Raw genomic sequence first — 27,085 nt, forward strand, 5'->3', positions numbered from 1 at the left:
ATATAAATCTCCCGAACGATCTGATCGAATCCGTACGAATTTAGAGACGATCACGTCTGCATCCTCGAGTCGCGACCTACTCCAAAATCGTCCTCGCTCCTGCGATCGAACCGAATCGACCTCGATTCCCGACATACTCCTGGGTCAACGAGGTTGACGCAGCGTCGAAAATAGCCGGGGAGAGGACCCGCCACAATTGGAAAAAGCTTGCACCGGGATAAGTCGAGCCAAGCCCCTCAAAAGATGATTTCGAGATACGCCCGCCGTGAGGGAAGAATACAAGGGATCCGAACAGCCGTGCCGTAATATGAAGATTGCACAGACGTACAAAGAGAGTCGCGAGCCCTACGGACGAGGCGGTCACAAAGGGGAGGAAACTTAAATTGTTAAAATCCGGTAGGCAATCTGGCAAGTTAATCCGTTATGTTGGCCCAACGAATTTCGTTCTTCAGCCTCGAACCAATTACTTATCGTGCTTCTCTTTTAGCGACGCTTATTCCTTTTCGAGCGGATAGAGTGGATTTCCAGGTGAGCTGCCTCCGGCTCCTCGGGGAGAACCGATGTTTAACGTGTCGTCCTTGTTCCGCAGCTGCAAAGAGACGAGACGGTGCCACTCGAGACTACTTCCGGAAGTTGGACGTCCTACGCGACGCGGACGTACAAGCTATCGTCTGTGGCTCTGGCGCCGTTTGGTACTTATAATAACTCGAGTTAAGGTCATCGGGAGAGGAGTAGCTCATTGAAATTGCATGTCGCCTTCTTCTCTCGGGTCTTGGTACCAGGAAACTCTGACTTACCACCGATTCCCAACCTAATCTCAACATATATAAATGTACGTAGTATATACAGAGCCACTCACAAAAGCATCCAATTATATACCTACATGATATTTTTAGTGTTTAATTCATTTTAGGGTTTCAATCACCAATTTTATTTTACTTGTATATGTATAATTTATACTAATATATACAGAGTATATATGGAGTACATCTGATACACATAACGTATATTCAGTATTACATCCGTTTAAAAATGTATATATTAGGTGAATCCTTTTCCTGTGCATCCCGTTATATACCTACATGGTACTTTGAGTGTTTAATTCATTTTAGGGTTTCAATCACCAATTTTATAACGTATATTCAGTATTACATCCGTTTCAGAATTTCAGATATTAGGTGAATCCCTTTCCTGTGCACCTTTGTGCCACTTTTAACAATGGAAATACTTCTTTAAAAAAACTTTATTTATTTAAATAGAATGCATCTCCGTCTAGCCTATAGTATACAATCAAAGTACATCAAAACCAATTATACCATGCACCACACTGACCTTGCTCTCCATTCCTCCAACATAAATAAATATCTAACCTGTCCATTTCCTTAAAAAATACATCTCAACCCGCGTACGAAGCCAAATGAAAATTGCTGTATTACAAACCCAACATATAAATTACCAGTTTGCAGAGTCCTGTCATGAGGTCAAGAAAAATCGCGCGTCAGTGGTCAAGAAAATCACCTCCATTTCGTTATCGTGAGTGGTCGAGTATCCCGCGACCATTTCTGTTTGTTCGTCGACGCAAACAATCGCACAAATTGGCGACAACACACTGAATGCGGCGTAATACTCAAGACGCCGGGCCGCGAAATTTTTCCCCAAGAGTTCCGCGAATCAGTCGTTTCTATGTGCCGCGGCACTCGTCGAGCGATAATTCGCGCGGAATTTTTACCCGATGTAATTTTCACCGCGACTGGTTCCCTACTTATATTTCTGTCCCTGCGCCATCCCCTGTCGCCGACAGTTTGGCGCGTTTCTATCGCTCGTTAGCCCATGCTTGTTCTCATTTCGCTCGCGCGTGCTTACCAGGTGAGCTTCGGTCTACAAGTGCGTCGTAACGAGACGCGCACCGCGACTCGAACCCTCCTGGCAATAAGCTACAGCCGCTCCATGCCGTATCTCCCATCCGAGTAATTCCTACTGTTATAATTTCCCCAGACCTGCTCGTGTCCCGCTTCTTTCGACGTTTTCATTTTCCTTGAGCACCTCTCCGAACGGCTAAATAACCGGTGCACCTGCGAAATGGTAAGGTAGGGTGACTGGAGGTGGAAGCATCCCCTCGTGTTGTTCGTTGAGGCGTCTTCTAACAAGGAGCAACGCGTCTGTCGCGTGGGTTTGAGGGGTATTTTTATTTTATTTCTTTCTCTTCTTGTTCTACAGCTCGAGCTTCAGCTCATTGCAGCTTAGTTCTATACATCACGTCACGCAACGAGCGCTCGCGGGAAGCATTCTTATCGGGCTTATAAATCCCGAACGGGCTTTAATAGCGCGAGACTGTCGCTATAATTTTGTTAGACAAAATTATATAATATACAATTATGGAATATGAAAATAATTGAATCTATGATTAAGGTGCAAGGAAAGTCATTGACTTTTTAAACAGAAATAATGCAAAAAGAACAGAGTTTCTTAAAAAAGCACGATTTTTGCTAAATTTGTTGTACCTGTTTACGTCACTATTAATTTTGGTCTCTAGAAATTATTGATTAAAATTTTGCCATTTATCAAACGCGTTTCGAGACAATTTTTATTTTATATTGTAGATCATTATTTGTTCTTTAGGAAAGAATTAATGTAAAATGTCCCAATGAAGCCCCCGTACATTTTTTGTTCTTTAAAATGATCCATACAGCAAACTTTGTGTGGTGACCAAACGAAAATCAAGCAAATTCAAACACTATATTTTCAATTTTGAATATTCTCGAGTGGTCGGAATTTCCTGAAAACCTCACTTCCCGTTCATGGCGTTAAAATGGAGCAATTCACGGAATAATCGAGGTACAAGAGTTTCTGTATCGAATGATATTCACATGGCGCATGCATGCGGTCGCTACGTGCGTCCTGTTGGCCACACTGTACAATTGCGTGCGCGTGTATGTGTTCGCGGCTCGCGTTTTGCGCCAAGTTCCCGTAATAAAACCGGACCTCGCGTTTACGCCTTTTCCCATATTGCGACTGCCGCTCGTTTCGATCCTTGTAAGAAATGCTGCTTGAAATTATTAGGTTGAGTAATAAGCTCGCTCGAATTCCTTATTTATTAGCATACTTACTATAATTATGGCCGAAATACCACAAATTAATTTACAATATTTACAGTTTTAAATGTATCCATTGGCGTCGATAACATTGATTAATAAAATCGGGAAAATATTAAATGTACATAATCTTCAATATATTCCCATTGCTACGTGTCCTGAATATTTTTGTAAAATTATTGCGCAGTTTGTTTGGTTTTCAGAACAGTTATTTTAGCTGTCGAAAGAATAATAGGATCAATATTTTTATTCTATAGTTTAAGGTAATTTATATATCACTTCTCTAAAATCACCAACCCTCACCAAAACCTCTAAGCGATTATATTTTCATAAAAATCCATCTTTTCGATACATGAATCCCTACGATAGTAATACTAATCATCAATCTTTGTGATAGGAAATCACAATAAATTCAATCCTCCTCCAATAAATTTATATTCCATCCAGAGCGAATCTCTCCAGCTCCACATTAGACATTCCGTTCCTCGGGGACGCTTCAGCGTCGCTCAGGGAAACCCGTCGACGATTTTCTCGGTTGCCAGTTTTTCATCAACGTCGATAACGATCCATTGGCGAGGAGGGGGTCGATTGTAGGACTGGGGCACATGGGTGCACTCGTCGAGCCGGTAGAAGAGCAAGTGTGCTTGTCGGGACACGGTTACGCGTCTGTGCTGGTGTCATTACTCCCGTCATGCTCCACAGAAACACTTTCACTGCCTTTTAGTTTAAAGTACGTCTAACACTGTCGAAATACTTCTCTAGCGACACGAAGCGATCAGTGTGTCGCGCGGAAGCGCGGAAGCGCCTACTCCTTTTCTCCTTATTTTCACGGCTGGCTCGAGCAGAAATGAGCTAAATTCCATTGAAGTAATATATTTCGAATACGTGTAGGGATTTATTTACAATGTCTACGATAAAAACATTTTCTTTTCATTTGTAAGTACTTTTTTCTTTTTCCCCTCTGTATTATAGGATCTTATTTTGTGTCGGTAGTTTCGGTTGATTGACATGAAAGTTAATAGTTCATTGGTAGTCAAAAATAATCTTGTGAGTTGTAAAAGCAAACTAACCAGCCGGGAATGCAAACATTATTACTTAATATAATGTCAGTTTAATGCTTGATCAATTTAACGTTTGGTTAATAAATCATATTTAAATTTAATAACTAAATATTAATTAATTTACACATACTTTTAGACAAATTGTCTACTTGTACATCTTGAACTAGTACATCCTTCCATCTTGAACCAATTACGAATGTTAACTATACGAATAATTTGGATAAACTTTTCCAGAAGAACCAAGTTCTTAAAGAGGACCCAATAGGTACAATCGGGCACCTTACTTCTTCAGATTAAAAAACAAATACAAAATCACTTACTATTCAACCCAAATATTAATTACTCTCTGAAAGAATAAATCACCAAGAAACGGTTTCTGTTTTGTAAGATAAAATAAAATTCGCAACATTGATAAACGATCCTTTAACGAGTCGATTAATTAATTCCACGGTGGATTCTTCGCGCGGAGGAGACAATTAATCAAAGACTGTGCATTTAAACCACAGGAACTCGCTGGGAAAAAAATTTTCAATGCCGCCTGAAACCACTCGTGCGCTAATTGAAACAAATCTGTAATCCAACCAGCCTCTTAACTTCTGACTTAAACATTTCCAACGTACCGTTCTGCCTGACATAATACGCTCTTGTGAAAACAATCATGGTTCCGCAATTCTTTGCATGAACCTACTCTTTGCTATCCCGTAAAGTTTACAAGGTGTGTTTATAATCGAGGTTAAGAAGTTTCTCTCGGTTCACTGATCGCGTGGGAATAAATCGCACGTATGAAGACGATTCTTTTATTCTCTCTCGCCAGGTACTTCGAGTGCGAGTAAAAATATTCGAGTGACGAAGAAGGAGGATGAGTGTGAGACGTTTGACGTTTCGATTACGCGTCTCTCAGGGTTGATCATGGAAGTTGAATTAAAATATAGATATATGTAGAATTATAGTATCGTAGGTCAAGTGTTAGTTATTATGAAAGTAGCATGAGTAGGAAATTTTAATAAAACTTTAAGAAGAATATGTTGGAATAAAGGATCTATGTAAGATGTGTACTATAAAAAGGAAGACTGTTTCTATAAGACACATATGATGTAAATGAGAGTCTATGTTATAATTTTATTGTACAATGAAAGAATGATTCAACGAAGAAATACATTATACAATGTACATCCTCGTTCATAAGTATGTGGATGCTTATTACCTTCAATGAATAATTAATATACACCGTAAATTATTACTGTCCAACTTTTGTTGCTAAATTCTATATTGGATATGTATTTAACAACATTTAATAACATTAAATGTTTTCAGTGGCATATTCAATTTTATAGTGTAACTATGGAATAGTTTACATAGAAATATTAAAAAATAAATAAGATTAAAAAATTAATAGTATCCAAGTTTGGTAAATGAAATTTTAACATTCTCCAGATGTCTCTATAGTTCTTTATTAATAAAATATATTCGCTAATGCAACATAAACATATCGAAACATAAATGACATCATTGATCTTAATAAATTCGTAACTTTTATTAACTATTTATTTCTATTAAATGTTCATATACTTCTGATCGGTGATGAACTCCAAAACATACTTCCTTTAATATTTCATTTTTAGGAATATTATCATTAAACATTTTCTGTTACCAGTAGCGGAAACATCAAGGAGTAAGCTGTCTTAAAAATAGTTACCTCAAAAAAAAAAAGAAGTTCGAGTGAATTGTTCGATAGCAATGAGATAGTTTCGCCTTCAAGCTTCGTAACAGAAATTTATTAGATGCCAAACAACGTACGAAATATCCAAATAAAAAGTCGCCCGACAATCGATTGTTCCTACAACGATTTCATCATTATCGCGATACATCGGTATAGTAAATTAGCGGAAGTCCGAACGGTGGACCCGCGAGCGCTTTTGCTGAATCGTCGTAACCGTATCTGGCTCCAGCAGCCTCACCTGGAAAATTCTCGTCCCAGGCGAGACAATGATTCGTCAAAGTGGAAATAACGTCGCAGTTTCTCGCGCATCAAGAAATACAACCGTTCCATCCGACGAGCCAGATACGAAGGTCGAATATTTTCCAAGCGATTCCTCGGCCGCGCTCAATCAAAGGAAGGCAGAAATTGGTTACCGGTTCCTCGACGATTTCTAACGATGCGTTTCATTCGATGAGCAGATAATAGTTGGTCCCATTTCTTGATAACAATTTTTCCCGATCAACCTCCTCTCGTAATCACCGCAATCGATGAAGTTATTCGCATCGACGTTCATGGTTGGACGAAATCGTGGGCTGTCAATCGTGAAACTCGATCTTGGACTCGCGTCGCGAGTTATCGCTCGCCGCATCGATTTCCATCCGGTTGGCGATACGTCATACAAATTAGTGCTAATTGATCGCAGGAAAGCATTTTCACTTTTCTGTTATCGAACTGATGTGAAAAAAGAGACACCTTCAAGGCCGTTCGAATCATTTTAAGGAGACGCAGACGAGGGAAGAAATTAAAAGGACGTTATAGATGATTACTGTATGAATATTGTTCGAGGACATGTTTGTTAGAATTCTATTGTTGGTATGAAGATAGAATGTGATTGAGATTCAATGTGTAAAGTTTGTTTTATAATATGGTCGAATAGAGGAGAGGAATGAAAGTTCCCATCCTTGACTTTATTTCTGCAGTCATGGATGATCACTACCTGTATTTAATTTTGTATTTTGTATTTATTTTCTTGATGAGTGACTTGAAGGTCAATAAAAATTTTGTTTATATCTGGAATGGAAGACCTTGATTTACTGTTATTTGATTTTTCCTATTACGTAATTTAATTCGTACCTATCTTTGTATTACTAAGGAAATATTGGTTCATGAAGAAGGCCACAATATCTAAGAAATGAAACGTGGACTTAACAAATGACTATGACTGTTGTTATTGGTTATCTCCCAGGGTTGATACTACAAACATTGTAAGTATTTGAAATATCGAGATGTCCAGTTTTCTTTACTAAAAGTTTCGTTGACGAGACAAGCGAAAACAAGGTTCTTCATCCCTGACATAGACGTTGAATCTAAAAAATCTTGTAGTCACTGACAAACAATAAAGAAGTTTGCACGTTGTACGGATTATTTGCTGAGGTCTTTTGTCATGGAATTCTCCCTGACTCACCTTGATTACGCTCTAAATATATTGTCAACGCCGTTTAATGACTATGTCTGGAGAGTTTCTTTCCCCTGTCAAGAAACTGTCTGCGTCGCCAAGATTTCACGGCCCGTAGAAATTCAGCTTAACTTCCACGAAACTCGAGAATATCGCTTTCCACCCACGAACAGAGTTTTCTAGTCCACGGATCCTCACTGTTATTGGATCCACGTAACCTTCCCGCGAAGGCGTAGCCATCGACACGCCTGAATGATTTCCACAACCGATCCACGCTGCGGTTCTCAGCGCAACGCAGCAACGTTTAAAAGCGGTTGTATTTGAGTAATAGGGTGTTTGCATTTTATCGAACGTTCAGCGTAATCTATCGACTGTGATCACCACGTTCCCTCGATTCTCTATCGATTGCAACGAGAAAGATTGGCTTAAGGGTCAACTCTTTGAAGTTAGGTGGGTTAAAAACTGTCACACCTTTTGTTTAGCTTTACTATTTTATTTAAAGTTTTCATTCATGTGGTAACACCATTGTAAACGCTAACAGTACAATAAGTGGAATCAGAAATGTAGCGATGTATGCGGGACAAGACGAGATTTCTACGATCTCGATCATAATTTCGAAAAATCTCTTAGATTATACGGGTTTCAGGTTTCTATTTCGCACAGAATGTAAGTACATTGCAAACAGGATAATTTTATGTAATCCAAGAAAACAAAACTTCAGAAAATACGTATTTAGTAGTTCGATTTGTAATTTAAACACACAAATTGTCGTGAAAATTGACTAACATTTTGCGATAAAAATAAATTAACGTTAATATATAATTTGTAAAAATGAATTTTTCTGAAAACTAATTATATACTGGATACTTTGTTCTTTTATGGACCACTAGTACCAGCCACGGTATCATAATGTTTAATTTTGTTGGAGAAAGATGTAAATTCATCAAGCAAATCAAACTTTTCCTATATTTACAGATTCGACCGTTTCATTGTTTAATCGTCAATAATTATTCTGGCAGGTCAAACAGTAGACCTTGGAACTACAACATTTCAATGTGGAACGGGTAGATTGCTCAGCTTGCTTGGTAGGTATTCGAAGTTGGACCTGTTTAACAAACAGTAACTCTGGGACTGAGCTGCTGCGCAAATTAAACGGTCGATGGTTGTGAAAACCTCAGCACTATTAGAAATCGTCTTATCTTGGATGGTGTAGTAAACTAGGTACCAGAAATAATATTCTTGGCAAAAACAAAGGCAGCATGAAATTTCTTCCAAGATCTGTTAGAGAATTCACTGATAGCCTTTATCGATGTGTCGGCATTTAAAGTGTACATTTCATCAGTCTTATGTTATTCATTTGAAACATGTAATTTAATTGGTATAACGATAGATGATATGGGAGATTTACGACATTCCGAAATTTGTCTCGAGTTTAGCTCAATACACTGACCTCCGACCTCAATCTCTTATACGTTTACGATTTTACTACAAATCAGCAGTAGCTCGCTATACATAAGTTAACATCGTCATTTATTATTCTAATAAAATATTTCTTTTATTCTGAGCAACACGATTTCATCAATAAAATATCCACAGTTCTTCAGTCCAGAGAAACCATAAAACAACCCTTAAAAATTCGTGGCTAACAAATCAGTAGTTCAGATCAGAGATTCCTGAATTCCATAGAAGTTTGATCTCAATAGTTTTAGACTAACAATTCTCAGTCTCAAACCTCTAGAATATCTCACAGAATAATGCAGAATTATCCACAGATTCAAATTTCCTTGAGTCATCGATTTCTTAGCGTCCTTTAATTCATATTAAACTGATTCCACATAGCAAAAGCAATTAAAACCGCAAACTTACAAAGTTATTTCAGCCCGCTTTCAAATTTCCTCCTCAAGGTACACTAGGTTCGATGACAAGCAGAAAACACCTCTAGGGTGACAAATTGCCAGAGGCGCGTTGGGAGCAAACAGAGCTGCAGCCATTGCCACATAATCTCGACGAAACCATGATTCATAGAGTAAGCGCTCTGGGAGCAGGATCGCCGCGTATCACGATGAATTTTCGGCGTTATCTAGTTGCCATCCATGGGGAGGATGAGGACGCTGTCGTCTGTTAGGCTTGTTAAATCCTCACGAGTTCGAGTCGAGGCCGTACATCATCTCCTACAATTTGATCTCTTCCAGCCTGCTGTGGATTATAATGCACGTGGACTTTAAGACGATATTTTAATAGAAGACTATTAATTGACTAACCTAAAAGTAAACTCGGAATAAACGATTTTAAGAAGATATAAATTAATTATACAATATACATTACGTTCATATGTTTAACTTTACAAGTGCTATTTTTAAATTCTTGTATTCTGATGTACGAACTAGCTAAATTATAGTTAATTAAAAAGTATAAATTATTGGGTTGTCTGGAATGTCCATGTTGATTTTTGGTAAGTGTATCAAAATAACATGTATACATCCCTTAAAAGGTGGAAAGGTTGTGGAACAAAATGATAGTTACATTATTCAATAAATATATATTAAAATAATTAATTTTCCTTCCAGGTGTTTGGTACAAATTATTTGAACACTCATATATGAATAAAATTTACCTGAAGCTCCGAAGCAGTCACAGTCAAATTCATCTTTAGAAATATAAGTAATTCCCAAAATTCAATTGAAAATTCCAATTCATCTCTTCAATGCTTCTCTATATCCTTCTTAACCTTACACTTAATGTTTAATTTGCTATGCTCGAAACGCAACAAGTAGACCGCAGAAAATCAATTCGCCACCGCCATCTTAAGTTCGCCAACAGATTACCGAGTCTTGATAAGGTTATTTCCCGCGGATCTCGGTAAATCCATGACAAACTCCGTGATTAACAAACTTCCCAGAGTCTTAAGCACTCCGTAAATTGCTCGTAAATAATCTTTGAAAAGTTCTGCGCAATATTAATGTTCACGATTGCACCGCCAGGAAGACTCGCGTCCATGTTTCCAGAAACTGATTCCTTTCGATATCTCTTCCCAAATTCTTCGAGTCTTGAAGGCGAAAACTTCTGCAGGATAAACTTGGAAGAGTCAGTATTGAAAGTCAAGCTGGATGGGTGCCATTTGTTTCACTTCTGACCGAAACCCTGAACGAATCGTGGAGAAATGTGACAGGTGACGAGTGTCAATTTCTCAGTTCTTTCACCTTTGGATCGATCGACCGTTGTCATTTGAAACAATATCGAAACGAATTTCTGATGAAGTACAACGTTCCAGGACGACGTGAAGCGAATAGTAGCCGTGGAGGAAGAATGAACTACGCGGCATAAGCGGCGCTTAATTAATCTTGCGGCGCCTTAACGATGAATCCATCGAGGGAGGTTAACGACCCTGGAATAGAGCAATGGAGGATGGTAAACGTTATGGTTATTTCGTTTCGATGCACTTTGTCAATTTATCGTTTACGTTGAACCCTTGAAGCTGCACCCTTTGAGTTGAACGAGGAAACTGCAAAGTCTGATTTAAATATAACTTTGTGAAAATGTAAAGCATATTGAAGTATATAAAGAAGAATTCCTCTTTCTTATGATATTTCTTATAATCTTATAACCTTGCAATGTAACATTTATTCATATATCCAAAGATCTTCCCTCGATACTTTTTAATGGTGACAATGGAAAACATCGTTAGCTGACGATTACTCATACGATATTAAATATTAATAAACAGTAATGAATTTTCAGCTTTTTGATGAATTGATAGGGATCGTTCAAGTTACAGGAACTTACATTTTAAAATATAATTAAATTTCAGGAAAAAAACATGTAAGTTTCGAATTTATATTCTTGAAACTAAACGTCGGATGAATAAATTGTAAATTACGTATTACGTATTATTTTGACGGTTCGCCATTTTATCGTCCCCCGTTAATTCTCACGTTACATCGTAAAATGCCGAGCATAAAGTTTCAATATGTCGAACGGTTTTACGGGCCGCATTACGAGCAGGGATATAAAATATAAAGTTCAGTCGCGATTCGAACATACATTTCGTCGTAAATCAACCCCCCTGGAGGAAGCATTATTTCGGTGGTGAAGGGTTGCAAAGTGGAAACTCAAAACCTCTCAGCGATAAATAAGGCTCTAATTTCCACTCGTAATTAATGTACCTGGCGATGATAGATTTAAGACGAAGCTAACCACCTTCTCCCTCTTCTCATTACGCGATACAACGTAGCTCGTGAAGATAGAAGTCTATGGTGCAGGTTTCGGGCCAGGCCACCCTCGAAATATGTACCTCGAATGGGGTGCTTCGATGAGAACACAAGTCTCCCCTATATCCTGGCATTCCTTCATCCCTTGGTCGTGGATCTGGTAAATCTAGTATAGGGTAAAATTGGAGGTAGAACAGGAGATAGTTATTTCTTGACTGGATCCACGAGTATAGACGCGATAAGGGCGGGTTAACGTTGCATTGGAGCAGAAAGAGTAAAAGAATCGGGGATGAAGGTCGTTCTGGTAACCAGTGAAGGAGGGAGGGAGAAATGAACGATTTGGCAAGGATCCAAGACACCGACAATCGATATGAGCACGCGAGCCTTTATGAACAACGGCTCGAACATCGCGGGCTTCGATTCCGGTCCGTGGGGTCTGAGCGCGGTTGATTTATGTGGAGGAAGCGGAAACACGCGTTCCCAGGAGCAGCCTACCTCAAAACCATTTTTTAAAAATGTACAATTACGTTAATAATCTTCAAAGGCTATTTGGCTCTGCTGAGTATCATTTAATAATTTTGTTTTATTTTATATCCCTATAAAAGTACAAGGATATGTCCATGGTTCGAAGTCTTTTTTAAATCCAAGTATATCCAAAATGCTTGTTAGTATGATGAACATTTCAAAGTCGTTCCATAAAAAGCATCGTTTGGATAAACATTCCTGAAAAGAAATTTAAGAAAAGTGTGCCGCATTAAATACTATATGTTATAGCCCATGCTCTAAAAATTGAAATGCATTAAATGTTAATAACAATAATCTCCTATCAATTCTATTTAACCATGAAATTTCCAATGCATTCTCATTCCACAATTATCAAACACTATGTTATACACTATATTCTACACTATTCTATGCTACAAAATTTTTCAATAAATAATTTTATTACGTTGAACACCAAGAACAATAATAATAATAATAATAATAATAATAAATCACGCATTATCTGATCTTATAACCCTGGACTGGATAAATTCTCTTAATGTTCACGAACTACTATTTCCAGGGGTTGAAATTAATCTAAATAATTGCGCGCGAAAGCGGAATGATTATCGATAACGGTGCATTACCTGGGTGATAATGCAATTCGTCGTTGGCGCGTCACGCGATAAACTGAGACCGTGACTGTGTTTCACGAGGGAAACTTTTATCTGTGACATAAAAACGATTTCGCGAAATGAACAATTCCACCTGATTCGGAACCGAACGAGACAAATAATGGCGGCCCGCCTGGCAGATAATGCTCGTATTTATGAAACCGTGATATTTGCTGCGAGCAAATATTTTCCACGCGGATTTCTATTCTTTTTCTTTTTTTTTTTTTGATATAATATACGCGCTGCAGAAATTCGTGAATTGCAGTTCGATCAATTTTCACGCGACAGAGTGTGAATAAGCTTGTTGGAGTTATATAATGTAGCATTGCAAACCAGTAATGAAGACACAGAAAATGCACAAATCCAAGGAATATAAAATATCGATGATAATGTACATATAATACTGTTTAGAAGATAAAACATACCTTCATTTACATGTTAATTCTTTTTCTGTATCTGTAAAAATATAAAATTGCATAAACATCCACAAATGACGAAAGAATAATACTATCATTAAGTGGAACATATAATCAAATGAGGAAAATACCCTCGCTCATAAATATGTGGACACTTACTACCTTCAATGAATAATTAATATACACCAAATTATTACTATACATAATTTCATAATATTACATGTTTTGAGTGCCATACTCAATTTTATTGTGGAACTATAGGATCGTTTAGATAGAAATATTCAGAAAGAATACTCAATATATCAAAAACATTTAAGGCGAAATATTACAAAATAAATGGGATAATATTACTTCGAATACGATGAAGAAATTAGTGGCATCCAACTTTGATAAAAGAAATTTTAAGAACACACAGCAGGTACATTAATAAGCAGAAAACTGAACTGTTGTTTTATTATTACTAATGTGATATTAAAAAAAGACTATTAATAAAATACCATATTTGGCAATGCATCATAAACATATCGAAACATAAATGATATTATTGATATTAATAGATTCGCCACTTTCATTAGATATTTATTTCTATTAAGGAAGTGTCCACATACTTCTGAGCGGGGGTGTATGCAGCTACAAATAATGTAATCATTCTAATTTATTTTGGTATTGCAACATTTAACACCGATTAAAGAATATGGTCAAAATTTGCACCAACTAGGAAAGGATCGAGTAATATTTTTCCTATTGCTTCTGCCCCAACGATACGTAACGATCGACCCCTATCAGTTGAACTGCGTCAATCTCTGCCTCGTTTGACTCCGACGCGCCTGAAATTGACTCGCTATCGATATTGACGCCAGCGAAAAAGGAACCAAAGGAACGGGCGCGTGTAATCGCGGAAGCATTCAGCGTGAACAACGATAGACAGTCTCTGCGAAAAAAGCACTGACGAATCCTCGAATATAAATTCCTGGTCGAGCGTCACGGGAAAAGGAGCAAAGCACTATCGTCAAAACTGGAGCAGCTTGATTGCTGAATGGGGTGGGAGAGGGCACCCGAGAAGCAGGAAGCAATTCGCGACGATACGCGATGTTTCTCTTTCTTTTCTCGGGAGGCCCGTCGACTGGCCTCTTTCGATAACATCTCACTGTAGTTTGTGATTTGCGAATCGTAAATTTCTCTGAGAAAGGTGCAATTTGACGCGATAAATCGTAAATTTCTCTGAGAGAGGTGCAATTTGACGCGATACCTTGTCAAGCGTCGCGATCGATTCGAATTTATGTGCAGTAGCTTTGTTAACTGTCTTTGGCGCTAATCTCTTTTTAATTGTATTTATTCTAGCTTATTCCATCTTTACCTTTACTATTCTATGTATTTACATTTACTCCTTCGTAGCTGGTGATGGAGCTAAAAATTCATCATTACTAAGTACCTAGTGCTATATGAAATTTTATACACATGTATAGTAAATGTCTTTGCTTACTTTCAAATTTTATTTATTAAAAATATTCATGCATTCAAGGGTTAAAAGTAGAAATACATTCTCAAGCTGAGTAAACTAACGAGATTTTTATAAACATCTCTGAATAGAAAACTTCTATTGTTTCGTTTAAGTCTCATCGCTCTAAGTATTGTTTGACTAAATCTCATCGCTTATATTACCTGCACTTGCTCTTCTTTTATATCTGAAAAGGTGTTACACATTCCTGTAAATTCTCACTACTTTCATCCATTTGCGTCTAAACTAAACATTTGAGAAAATTGGAAGTTACTCTGTAGGAACTGACGGTGAAGCTTCAAAACTCGGATACCAATGAACGGATCTTTGATTCACGGAATTTTTACCGTAAGTCGAATCTTCTAAGCTTTACCGTCTAAATTTATGTTACTCAACAAAATTCAGTATAAAACACACGATTCTCGCACCTCTACTATTTTTGTCGTGGAAATGCTGGATCGCTGGAGGAAAACTGAGAAACAGGATGCAATTCGGGACTCTATGCAATGTTCTTTTACTTTTTTCGAGGACCCAGCGAAAAAAGCGTCGCGGTGCGAGCATTCCTCCGCGGTCCGTGATGTATTCCTACGCGTTTCCCCGAGACCGGAGCAATTTTCGTTACGCGTTGCGATATCGCCCACTCCACGCGCTCACCTTCTTGATTCTGTCGCGACGCAGTCGATACATTTTTCGACCATGGTATTGTTTCGATACAAGGGGAACCACTTTGACGCGTCTGCATACGAGACGCGTGGCAATCGAGCATCGAGATTTTAAAACGCCAGACAGCTCGAGGCGTCGCGATTTGACGTCGATGCATCGACGATAGTTGTATCTATTCCCCTTCGAGTGGAATGCTCCGTTTTTACAGGCTGATGCTATTTGTTTATTTGTTTGACTATAATTTATTCAATTTTGACCCTTTGCACTCGGAGCCATTTCGTTACGGAATGTGCAAACAGGAATCAAGTCGAATTAAATAATGTAACTTATAAAGCATGTGATTTACTGTAATGATACTTTTAGACATTGTGGAACATATTTATGTCAAAAATCAAAATATTGTACCACTCTAATATGTGACAATATGTGGCACAGTGTAGATATGCATTGATAATTTGATCAATTGTTAATTTGATGAGAAAAGGGGAATAATTATTTTTTTAAATAACTACTGTAAAGTTAATAATAAAATATGATATAAATGGAGGTGTGGCATAGTATAATTGTCCTTCGAAAATATCAAATTATTTTCGTTCGTAGATGATTATTTCAGTGCAATTATTGCTATAATCTTTGTATTGTATTAGTTTTTCCATCCTCTAAAAATAGAAATATTTAATGGTATCTACTATGAAAGTAAACATTTCTAACCAGAAAGATGTAATTAAAAATAAACACAAACAAAATCTCTAAATAGCCAAGAGATCCTTTATCGGAAATTAAAATGAAATTCATGGAATACAGAAATATTTCCCCTATTTCTTCCTAACCATCGCTGAAAGTAGATCGCCGCGACTTAAGCACATATTTACACAGCGCGTTGCGCGATTATTTGCATAGTTGAATCGGATCCAACGGTAAACACAGTACGGAAATCGGTTGAATGCTGATAGGATCGCGAAATAAATTGTCCATCGAGAGTACTCCGCGCTGCTTTTCCGTTCTGGCCTCTGTATAAACGGGCGAAAACTCTTTATCGTGCAAATATGAATGCAGAAACAATATATATTTACACCGCCTGTTAACCAATCGTCGATCCCCACGCAAGGGAATAATATCTACAAACCGTGTGCAGAAGTTGTAAATAATAAAAGTAACCCTCACCCACGTACACCAAACAGAGGAAATGAAATTATTTGCTTGTTATCGCGGTTGCCGTTATTTCAACCAAGAAAATTTTAATACCTGTGAGTAATTTGTGTGTGCCAGGGATCGCTCCGTGTTATTTTCTGGATGAGCAATGGTGAAACAAAGGAAGCCTTATGTTTTAGTAGACGAAAATCGCATGGTGTTACTATCTTGTGTGCACGAAGGGTTTGGGCTGTTTTCGACATTTCTAAATACGGGAACAAAGTCTGTGTCGAAACACCCTTTATGGCGAGGAGAATAAAGGAAAATGACTACGTGCCTGCGTATGGTACTTATATTATATCGAAACGATAGAAGTTTTTCAATTCAGAGATGTTAATAAAAATCTCGTCAGTTTACTCGACTTGAGAATATATTACTACATTCAACAAAAAAATATGTAAATAACTTTAGGATTAGTGAACTTACATAGAATCGATTTTGCATATTGATGTATTTTTAAATATAATAAAATATCAGGAAAAATATGTATGAAATATGTATAATAAAATAACAAGAAAATATATCGGAGTACTTGCATGGCCTACTGCACTTATTATTTACAAGCCTACTTCAATAATAAATTTTAAATGATCAATTCCACTTCACGTTGTACACCACTATCTTCGTATTGTGTTGTCCAGAAAGTGCGTATCATTTTTTTGGAAAGATTCAAAGGCACACTTGCATTTTGATATATATTTATTGAATTATGTAAGTACCAGCTTGTCCCATAATCTTTCCACCTTAAGGGATGTACACGTGTTAATTGCAACTGTTATTTGTTATTTTTAAAGATTGTACACATGTTATTTGTTTTCAACCATTGCGATATATTCAGACCTGTATCAGCTATCAAAAATCAGCATCGACTTTCCAGACAAACCAATAGTTTCTAAATTTGAAATGAGTTTGATTGATACTCACTTCGATACTATCTTCTATGACCTCTACTTGAGAATATATTTATAATACTCTTTCATGTAGGTATATTTATAAATTCATAGTTTAACTTTAATTATAACCCTCACTACATGTTATTTGTCTCCTCTTTGACAATTTCCAACTTGTAACAAATCTGTACCGTGTCTGAAATTACATAGCTGTACCGACTAGTTTCGCATTAAATAAATTATCTTGGAAACGAATGACCCAACAGTCGACGAAAAGTGGTAACCGGCTTTGTTTCTCATAAAATGGATTCAGTGCAGGGACGAGGCGCGCTGAATCGATAACAATGATACATATGTGCCAGAAGTAAGGTATTGGATATGATGCGATACCTTATTTCCTCGCTTCCGGGCAACACGCGAATTTGCCATTCCGTTAGCGACGACGTCATGCAAGCCGAGTTACATTATCCGTGGAAATGTGTCAGCAGTTTCCCTGGGCCACGGCCAAGATGTTTGTCTTCGACGCAGGGAGGAAGACGTCGGTGACGTGCAATCGTGACATTCTTGTACAATTCATTGCAAATCGTCTCGATAACGAAAAAAAGGAAACGAAATCGCGATCGAAAATAATGAAAATTGAATAGAATGACTTATATGTGTATTCGATGCAAACAGTTGTGTTTCATGTTTAATGTTCGGATCTTACTGTGGAGCTTTCGAAAAAGTTCTTACATTATTTAGGTGGAGTATAATTTTATTAAATACTATTTAGTTAAGTTTTCGTCGTGTCTACTAAATGTATGGAAAGATTTTTTACTTATTATATTACTTTGAAACATTGCAAAATATTGTAAAGTATTTGTAAAGTTGATAAATTTCTTATCTTTACCTAATAGTCTTATCTAAGTGGATAATATTAATTTTACTAATTCAAAGCATGGGTAATCTCTAATCTAGATTTTATTTATTTAGAACATCACTAGCAAACATAAAATATTAAAATATTAACAACAATCCGAATCCATTCTGTATCTTTAAATCATAAACAGTTTTTGTTTAGTAATTTGTCCGATAAAAATAATAATCTTGAATAATAATTATTACCCTATTCTGTTTTAATTATTCGAATGAAATTAAGCCGATGCAGCCTGTGCCCGAGGCAACTTTCTCTTTCGCGGAAATTGTTCGTTAAACATTCGCAACTGCGTCGACACTAAATCAATGATTAAACTCCGAGCACAGAGAGGAAGTTTCTTCCTTTCTTTGGTAACTTTGGTTTTATTGCGAGATTTAGCCCCACAGTGGGAAACAGCTCGGGTCGCTGGGTGGCCACTTGTAAAATTAAACAACCGAAGTGGAGTGAGGATACGGAGAGTAAATCTGAAGGTATTGTATTTCGGAGAACCTTAACTCTTTCGTTAAGGTTTGTTCGATATACTTCACAGTTTTCCTTTCGGACGAGTTTCAAATAAAATGAATTTATTCACTCGTGTTTCCGTATTTTTTAAGAATTTTGGTTGGAATTAATAATAGGTGAAATGAATTATATCCATGATCGATATATTCGAATAGAAAAACAAAAATTATCTATGTTCGATAGCAGTGTTTAAAAGAACGAGTTTGATTTCTTTACTAAATTTCCTTGACTAGTCAAGCCATAAAAATACAATACGTTTACAGATACTAAATTTATTTTGTCAAGTAACCAAATTATACTATTCATTTATTATTCTAATTAAAATGGTATCCACTCTGATTCAAATTAACATTTATGCAAATACATCTAGAATGAACAGAGCAGATCCAATCTTGACAGTCCTGCCACCACATGAAATAATTAATAACTTCACACCCACACGCGAGACGATTGCACACCAATTTTTGTATACCTTCTCTAATCATGAGTGTATATGTGTGCCATATTGCATATGCCTAGATGTTATATTTTCCGGTAAATTAAATCCCAAGCAACACCTAAAATACACACCCTTTCAAACCAGAACACGAGTCGCTAAGTTAGAGGAATAGCGAGTAGAAAACTTGTTAGAAGGATCCTTACGCGATCGTTTCACACAGAAATAAAACGAAGTAAACCAGTCGACTTCTAGCCGAGTCAGGGATTTCAAATCGACTGCATCCTGCTGGAAAACAGCGGTCCTTCCGCCATCCGTCAGAGAACAGCGAATCGTTGATCCTTGTTTCTCCGTCACGCCGCGAATTTCCTGTTACAGTGACAAATGCGTCGCGAAAGATTTGTCTCTGTCACTTTCCATATAACTTTCAGGCAGTGTTACACTGTTGGAAAAGGGGACGAAGGGAGAGAGAAGGCACCATTTTGCGATCTGTCATCCAATCAGATATTTCTGCAACAGAGATGGAATTGTTTCGACGCTAAACAAAGGCTCGGGAATGTAAAAATAGGATAAAACCGTGCGCAGGCTGAAAAATTGTGCCCCGAAGTCGTCCCGGCGGATCACTGACGAGTGGAAACGTTTCAACAGCTTAGCACTGCGAATTTTTCGAACGTACTGACAAATGTAACGAGGGAAATTCGCTCTCGCTGTGTTTTGTGCAAATGACTGCCTTTGAAGAGTCAAATGTTATAAAAATGGGCGGATACATGGATTAAATACAGGGGATGTTTGTAGGAAACATAGGTATATTTGCCATAGGTTTATTTAAACCGATTGGAAACCGCCGAAATGTTCAACGTGAAAACTCTAATGTGATCTCTACCCCTAGCTACATTTAGACTTGTTCTATAGGTAGTCCTTTCTCCTTACTGTTTGCGTTATACTCTCTGCCTTCTACTTTCTTTTTTTCGACCCTTTGCTAGTTACTGTATTATCTTTAGCCTCAATTCCCCACTCATCCTTAGGTACTCTATCACCCCTAATTTCTACTCTGCATTCCGCACTCTCTATTCTCCGCTCCCTACTCTTTAACCCTCCTTTTGGACTGTTTTATCGTGGGTCGTGCTATGTGCTTACGTTGTAATTCCAGCCACAGCACTCTCCTCCTCCTACAAACTGACTTCAGAGCAATCGGATTAATTCCCCGCCTCTGACCAGATGAATTGTGTAGACAGTTTTCTAGCGTAGCGCGATCATTGAAGGCGCGACTTAAACCTCCCCGCGAGGAATATAAGCTTAATAGAGCGAACTAAACGGTTCTATGTATAAAACATAAAAAGCCGTGCTAGTAACTTTGAAAGTCCCAAACTAGTCTCACTTAAACGTGTCACTGATACCATTGAAAAGTAGTAACAAAGCAGTTAAAAGAAAAGGAATAATTGTAACGCAAAATATGATTTCAATATGTAGCGTTAGAATAGGTACTATTCATTTCCTTCAGTACTTAGTAATAAAAGCCTTTGGAACAAAATTTTTCTTTGGAATAGGAATTAATTCTTAAAGGAAGTAATATCTCGGAGAAGAATTCTTACTCGTCCTTGTCGTTGTGATCATTGAATAAGAATTATGTCAGCATATAAAGTGTTATGTAGAAATGATAAATGAAATAGTTTCTATAGTGTTAAGAAGTTAATTTTAAATCGTTCTCTTTGTATATTGAATATTTACGACTATAGTTAAGGGCTAAGAAATTTTATTACGACAACAAATAATATTGTATAATTATAAGTGAAACTGCGATGTAGACACATACCAAGACTAGAACTTTCTTCTAGAAATCTTACCAAGATACTTTGATCGCTGACAAGGATTGTCCCTTTCGCACGTATAGTGCAATTCATTGTCACAGGGGTTAACAGTTCCTTTCACCAGCTACCAACAAAGGAGCTGCCCCGTCACAATACCAAGGGGAATCATTAATATTATAATTTGCAGTTGAATGAAGAATTCCACAGTCACCAGCTGGAACGATTTCACAAAGGCTTTCACGGTTACAAACAAAAATAAAGAAGAAAAATATGAAACGCAACCCCGTTGGAAGAAGTTGAATGACTGCAAGGCGAATTCGAGCCGATAATCCATTCGGGGCTCGCAACAGCTTCAACGATGGAACCCTCTTCAATTCGAGTACCATTTCCATCTTGTTTTCAGCGGGAGTGCTCGGTAAAAAGGAGCCACGCTCAATTTAATTAATACCAGCCGCCATTGACGTTCCCCGATCGCGCGCAAAAGTCCGCAGGAGATCCTCTCCGGAATGGCTTCGAATAAAAAGTTAACTCGCCCCATGGTGGATTCAGTCGGTTTTCGACGATTCCAGACGGAAAACTTTCTTCCCGAGAAAGTTATTCGAGGAAGTTATCTGATGGGGAAAAATATCTTAGGGTCAGACATGACCCATAACACCTGATTCCTTGGGTGTTAAGAGAAGTCGTCTGCAAGAAGAAAGAAACTGGAAATAAATTATTGAATTCAATATTGACACCATGATTTGTTAATGTATAATCGAGAAGGTGTACGAATATAACTAGAAAAGAGTGTAATATTTTAATTAGAATAGAATATAGCTATATTTAACCTATGGAGGAAAGAGAGTTGAAGAAAAACCTTTAAAAAAATGATGGTGATTGATGATAGTCAAAGTAATGTTACAATTACCCATAATTGGAACTAAGAAACTGCATGTAATTTCTATTTTTACTTCATTGAAATGGAGAAACCCTATCCGGATTTATTTTCTGTATCGCTTTACCTTCGGAATAAATTTTCAAGTTTCTTGAAAACCCTTGTCACCTAAACACGACCAACAGGGAGGTCGACGTGGTCAAATTGTTAGCACGATTTCCGAGGGTGCAGAAGGACGAGAATAAAATATCTCGCCGGGATTACCATGGAGACCGATGCCTGGTCCGCGAGCGTTATGTAACAACGAAACGCTTGATAAATGCGAGTTTATTTCAATCCTCTTTGCGTAGGAAGTGGTCAGGGTCGACGTCCACTAACCCAGATAAAGCGACTTTGGCTCTCTGTATGGTATCTTCGGTTCTCCAGGGGGTGTCGGAAGGTGGCGACGACTTGCACGCGTTCTCTTTGTTCGTTACATTACGTACTTTCTCTCTCCGTCTCTCTTCATCGCCCACTCGGTTTCTTCCACTGCTGGCTGGACGCCCTACTCGTCTCTTTTGCCTGGCTTCATGGCTTGACTGCGATCGAACTCCACCGTCCCTGTATTATTCGTCGTTCTTTCATTAATTCCAGTCGTTTCGTGGACTGCAAAATGTACACGAACGTTGATCATGCTTCCCTGAACGCAATGAGAGATTCTTTGTCTACGTTTCGGAGAATGAAACTGATTCATCTCATCCCCGTCTAATCTCACTTCATGAAATAAAATTTGACAAAAAAAATCTATGTTTATCAAGATTCATCTAAATCCAGTCACTTTTCGCATTTTGTCCCGTCATATTGGATCCGCCATTTTGAATTTCTAAATTTTTAGTTCAGATTTGAAATCAGCGCTTCCAAAAACCCTTGTATACCAAGTTTCTTCAAAACCGTTCAAAAGGAAAAATATATATACTTGGATCTCTTCTAAAGAACTTTGAGGGGTGTTCCTTCCATGAAATACTACTGCGTTTACTGTGTTACTGTGTTCACTGGCTTCAGTCATTCATCAAAATTATTTATTAAATAGGAAACTTTGAAGTGTCGTAACTCGAGGTGGAATCATCCGATTCGGTTCTAACAAAACTCAAATCGAAGGGCGAAACTACTATCTGATATACATATATTACATTTAAGATTACATTACATACAACACATTTCAAGAAATTAATAAAGAAAATAAACAGTAAAGAAGTGTCATTTCATATACATATTTCACAAGCGAACAATGTCGAAGTCTTTTCAAATTCATTATTAGTCCAAAAAATGAAGCAAGCACCCTCCCATATTCATGTAACAAGTATTTTATTTACGTGTAGGATCATGACAGATGGTCGAAATTGCCCTGTAATGGGAATGTTAACGAAATTGTTCCTTGTTTTTCAAATTTCTTGCTGCAAGAAGTCCCGAGAATCAGCAAGGATCGAGAAAATTACCTTTTAATTTCGAACGGAGCAAGAAGCAAAACGAATACCGTTTTTACTAGCCCGACTTTCATTCGGAAGCGGCGTCACGACATGGTCGAGTAAGCTGAGTAATCCGGATGAAACGCGACTTCGTCGTCTCAATAAGATGCCTAACGTGCTTTGAATTCAAGACCTTATTGAATACCTTTCGAACGTTAAAAGACTTTGCCTTTGGACTGCACGCCGCTTTGCTCGTTCTTGCGTACCGTCCTTGAAACTGTTTTGGATTAAAAGAAATCTGCTTCCACGGCGCGCCTGGGCTCGATAAGACATTCCCAACGTAACAGGTAGTCCAATTAACGTCCGAAGAAAATCGTCGCCTTGGGAGAAACGTTGTCTCGCATGCATGAATAACTTTTCCCTGAATCTCGTCGGATGAGCCCAAATGCAGAAGCAGAATCGAAGATGCATATTGCTTGGAAAAAGTGCTATACATTCTCTATTGAGATTGTCCTTTATATTCGTGGCCTTCCCCTTGACATTTTCTCATGGTAAACATGTTTACGTTTTCCATGGATTGTTGATAATTTCCTTTGCGCAGGGTGCTATGAAAATGTTATATTCGGCGATGTGCTTTCCGCTTTTGGGGTACATAACTGCTCGATCTGGATTCCCCGAACTTAACAGTTCTGTGATTCACAAATCGATTCAATTCAGCGATGATTACAGAGTCAAGATTTAAGCAATGAAATACATTAGTTCAAAATAAGTCTTGATTAAGAAGGGAGAACACATACATAATTACGACTAAATATAATAGATCAACGATGAAATAAATTTAGATAATAACCAAGTAATGAAAATGAATTAACCAGTAATCAATTTTCTAATGCACTCATGAGTGCTGATAGATGATAAGCTTCGGTCAACTCCGATCATGATCATTAATAAAAAATAAGCACTGTTATACAACAACTTCACCGATTGTTGGAAATTAACTCTTTATATCTTAATTTCAGATAGTTAGCATTAGTTGTTATTAATTTGTAATATATTCGAAACATGATTAGCTCCAAATTTTGACAGTATACGAGAAAAGCGATACACGATAAAGACCTAAATTCACTGTGGCACATAAATCATTGATTCTACAATTACTGTTACTATTATTATCGGTATTATTCACCAAGTTCAAGGCTTCAAAGGACCCTTAAACCCCATGCAATACGCGTGAATGCCAATGACGCGTAACGAACGTCACAGAGGTAGCTTTCAGAGCTGTCAAACAACGTCGCACGGGGGCGACAGGTTTAATTCGCGGCGTGGTCAGGGTCGACAGGGGTCCAGTAACCCAGATAGTCTGGTCGTTCGTCGGGGGTGTCTTCCCCGAAAAGGGAGTCGCGCTTCGTAAATTCCATGCGTTGCGTGCGCGCTTCCGTCTCGCTTCGATCCCCCACCCGGCCGCTTGGTCGCCCCGTTGTCTCTCTTGCTTGCGCCGCCACCCCTTCGAAAGCCATCCAGCAACCCCCTCCAACCCCCCCCGATACCGGTTCGCGCACTCGTCTGGGGGTGGTAGATAGTCCTGGCGCAGCCAGTGCCCGCGCGTCTTTCGCGATCGTCGGACCGCGCGTACGAAAAACGGGAAGGTGTTCTTCGTCGCGTGTCCGTCAGCCCCTCGAGGACTGTCAACGTCCGCAGGAAACGTAAGAACACTTGATGAACAAAATCTTGACAATTATTAGAATTGTCTTCAGAAGTGCCACGTTCGCCAGGGAGGATTAACGGAGTGTGACAGGGGTGGTAACGTGGCTACGAGGCGCCATTATTTATTTACCTAGGGTTTCTTTCTCGCTTGGTGCTGAAGGATACGCTCAGGGAACCAGAAGAACCTGGATAGCTACTGGTTACCACGTACAGGATTACTCGGGACTTTGTATTCTTTCGAAACAAAGTCTCGTGGTGCTCCCTTATGGGACGGTGAATCGTGACTATGAGGACACGGTGAGGATCTTCGATCGACTCAGGGCGAACAGTCTATGGTCAATGAGAATCAGTTAATTCGGTATCTTCGTCTCGGTATCTCGCCTTCACTAGTTCCCCACGTGTGTGATCCAAAGTTCCCCGTGTTCCCCGCGAGTGTCTACGTTGAGCGTGTTTGTCTTGAACGTTGTCGCAGGTGATCGAGCGTGAAGGTTTCCTAGCTGAGTGATTCCAGCACCTGTGATGTTTGGGGTAACGAGAACTTGGCAGAGATAACGCGGTGTTACCGTGGTCGAGATCCGTGTTCGACTGGGACGATAACGAAAGTCGTGACTGGGCATTGACTCGATTCGATGGAGACGACCTGCTACTCGAGTAGACCCCGTTCAAGGAGGTCTGTCAGAGTGTGATCCGTGTGATCGTCGTGGCCAATTTGGGCTCCCGGTTGTCAGACGCTCCTCGAACGACGATCGTTCGCCAGAGACGATCCAAAGGCTTTCCAGGATGATGCTTTTCGATTGAGAAGGATGCTACGCAGGACGAATCGAATGAAACGTGAGTGCCTGGTGTTCTCGACAGGGTGGTTCCAGTGAAAGAGACGCAGCGATCGGACGGACTCGTCGCTGCGATAGAACTCGTGCTGACATAGAAACTGAATGCTCAACGTTGTACGTGGAATAGAAAGGGAATGTGAGTAGATAGACGTAATGAGTTCAAATGGATGACGAGGGTACATTTAGTGGCACGGTTATGAGAGCAATTTCTAGGTGGTGTTGGGGAACAATCCCATTTTTAAGGCCATTGTTAGTTTTTCTAATTTCTATTTATTGAAGATTTGGACTAGGTTGAAAAATCTAAGGCAATTTTGTTCGTAAAATATTAATTGTTCAGACTTCAGTGCCTATCGATACATCGTGAGCCTAGTGATCACAAGAATTTTCATTTGCAAGCCAATTTTTTTTAAAACTAAAAATCATTGTGCACGTTCATAAAGTTGACAAGCCTGCTCTGATAGAATTTGTGCTGTTGCAGTACGCGAGATAGAGAGGAATGCGAGTAGATAGACGTAACGGGTTCAAGTGGATGGCAAGGGTGCACTTGGTGGCACGGTTATGAGAGTAATTTCCAGTTGGTGGTGGGGATTGCTTTGACATTGCGTCAAAAAGAGAACTACTACAGTGAGTACATTAACGCATTCGCGCCCGGCAGGTATTTTACGTTTCTAATGTCGAGTATTGTCGAAAATAATAAAATTCTGAAGCTGGACATCGGACATTTGTATCGTTACGGCGAAGATAAAAATGACAAAATATGTTTTGAAATATCAATGTTGTAAATATGTAGTGTATGGTACATATAAAAAGATTTTCATAATTTTTTCATAACCGGGATTAGAATTTAAAGCGCAGTTCCGTGAATTCACGTCAGCGGTCGTAAATGTGTTAATATTGTATCCCCAGTGCTATTGCAAAACCTTTATAGTCGATTGTCACCCTCTGAAGCATAGCGTGTTTGAATGAAACCAGAGAATGTAACACGTGCAAATCACTCCCGAAATTCGAACGGAGATATTTGACTCCGAGTGGTTGACATCTGGTCCAGGCCAGGTCAACCCACCAGTGGTTTGTTAATTGACGCCTCGACGCGTTCTTTCGCTACCGACGAACCAGGCGTTGAATTGTGATCTACGGGTAACTAGGTGTGCATCAATTTCGATCGTGAATAGATATTGACGCTGCGATTCCAAGTATTAGCGTTGCTCGCGGTTTGCGTGCAGCCTGAAACATCGAGATA

The 27,085-nt window shown here is 38.6% G+C and overlaps 1 protein-coding gene across 4 annotated transcripts in view; it reads left to right on the forward strand.

Annotated features, from left to right (window-relative positions):
- The first annotated feature begins 24,910 nt into the window (after positions 1 to 24,910).
- The window catches only part of LOC128889260 (glutamate receptor ionotropic, kainate 2), a 213,903-nt gene continuing 211,728 nt past the window's right edge, over positions 24,911 to 27,085 (forward strand). For all 4 annotated transcript variants that reach the window (XM_054146709.1, XM_054146710.1, XM_054146711.1 and 1 more), the window contains exon 1: positions 24,911 to 25,981. The gene's annotated coding sequence lies outside the window, so the exon portion shown is untranslated. The remainder of the gene's footprint in view (positions 25,982 to 27,085) is intronic.

The sequence above is a fragment of the Hylaeus anthracinus genome, unplaced genomic scaffold (assembly GCF_026225885.1).
Source record: "Hylaeus anthracinus isolate JK02 unplaced genomic scaffold, UHH_iyHylAnth1.0_haploid 11997, whole genome shotgun sequence".
In the NCBI taxonomy this organism is placed as follows: domain Eukaryota; kingdom Metazoa; phylum Arthropoda; class Insecta; order Hymenoptera; family Colletidae; genus Hylaeus; species Hylaeus anthracinus.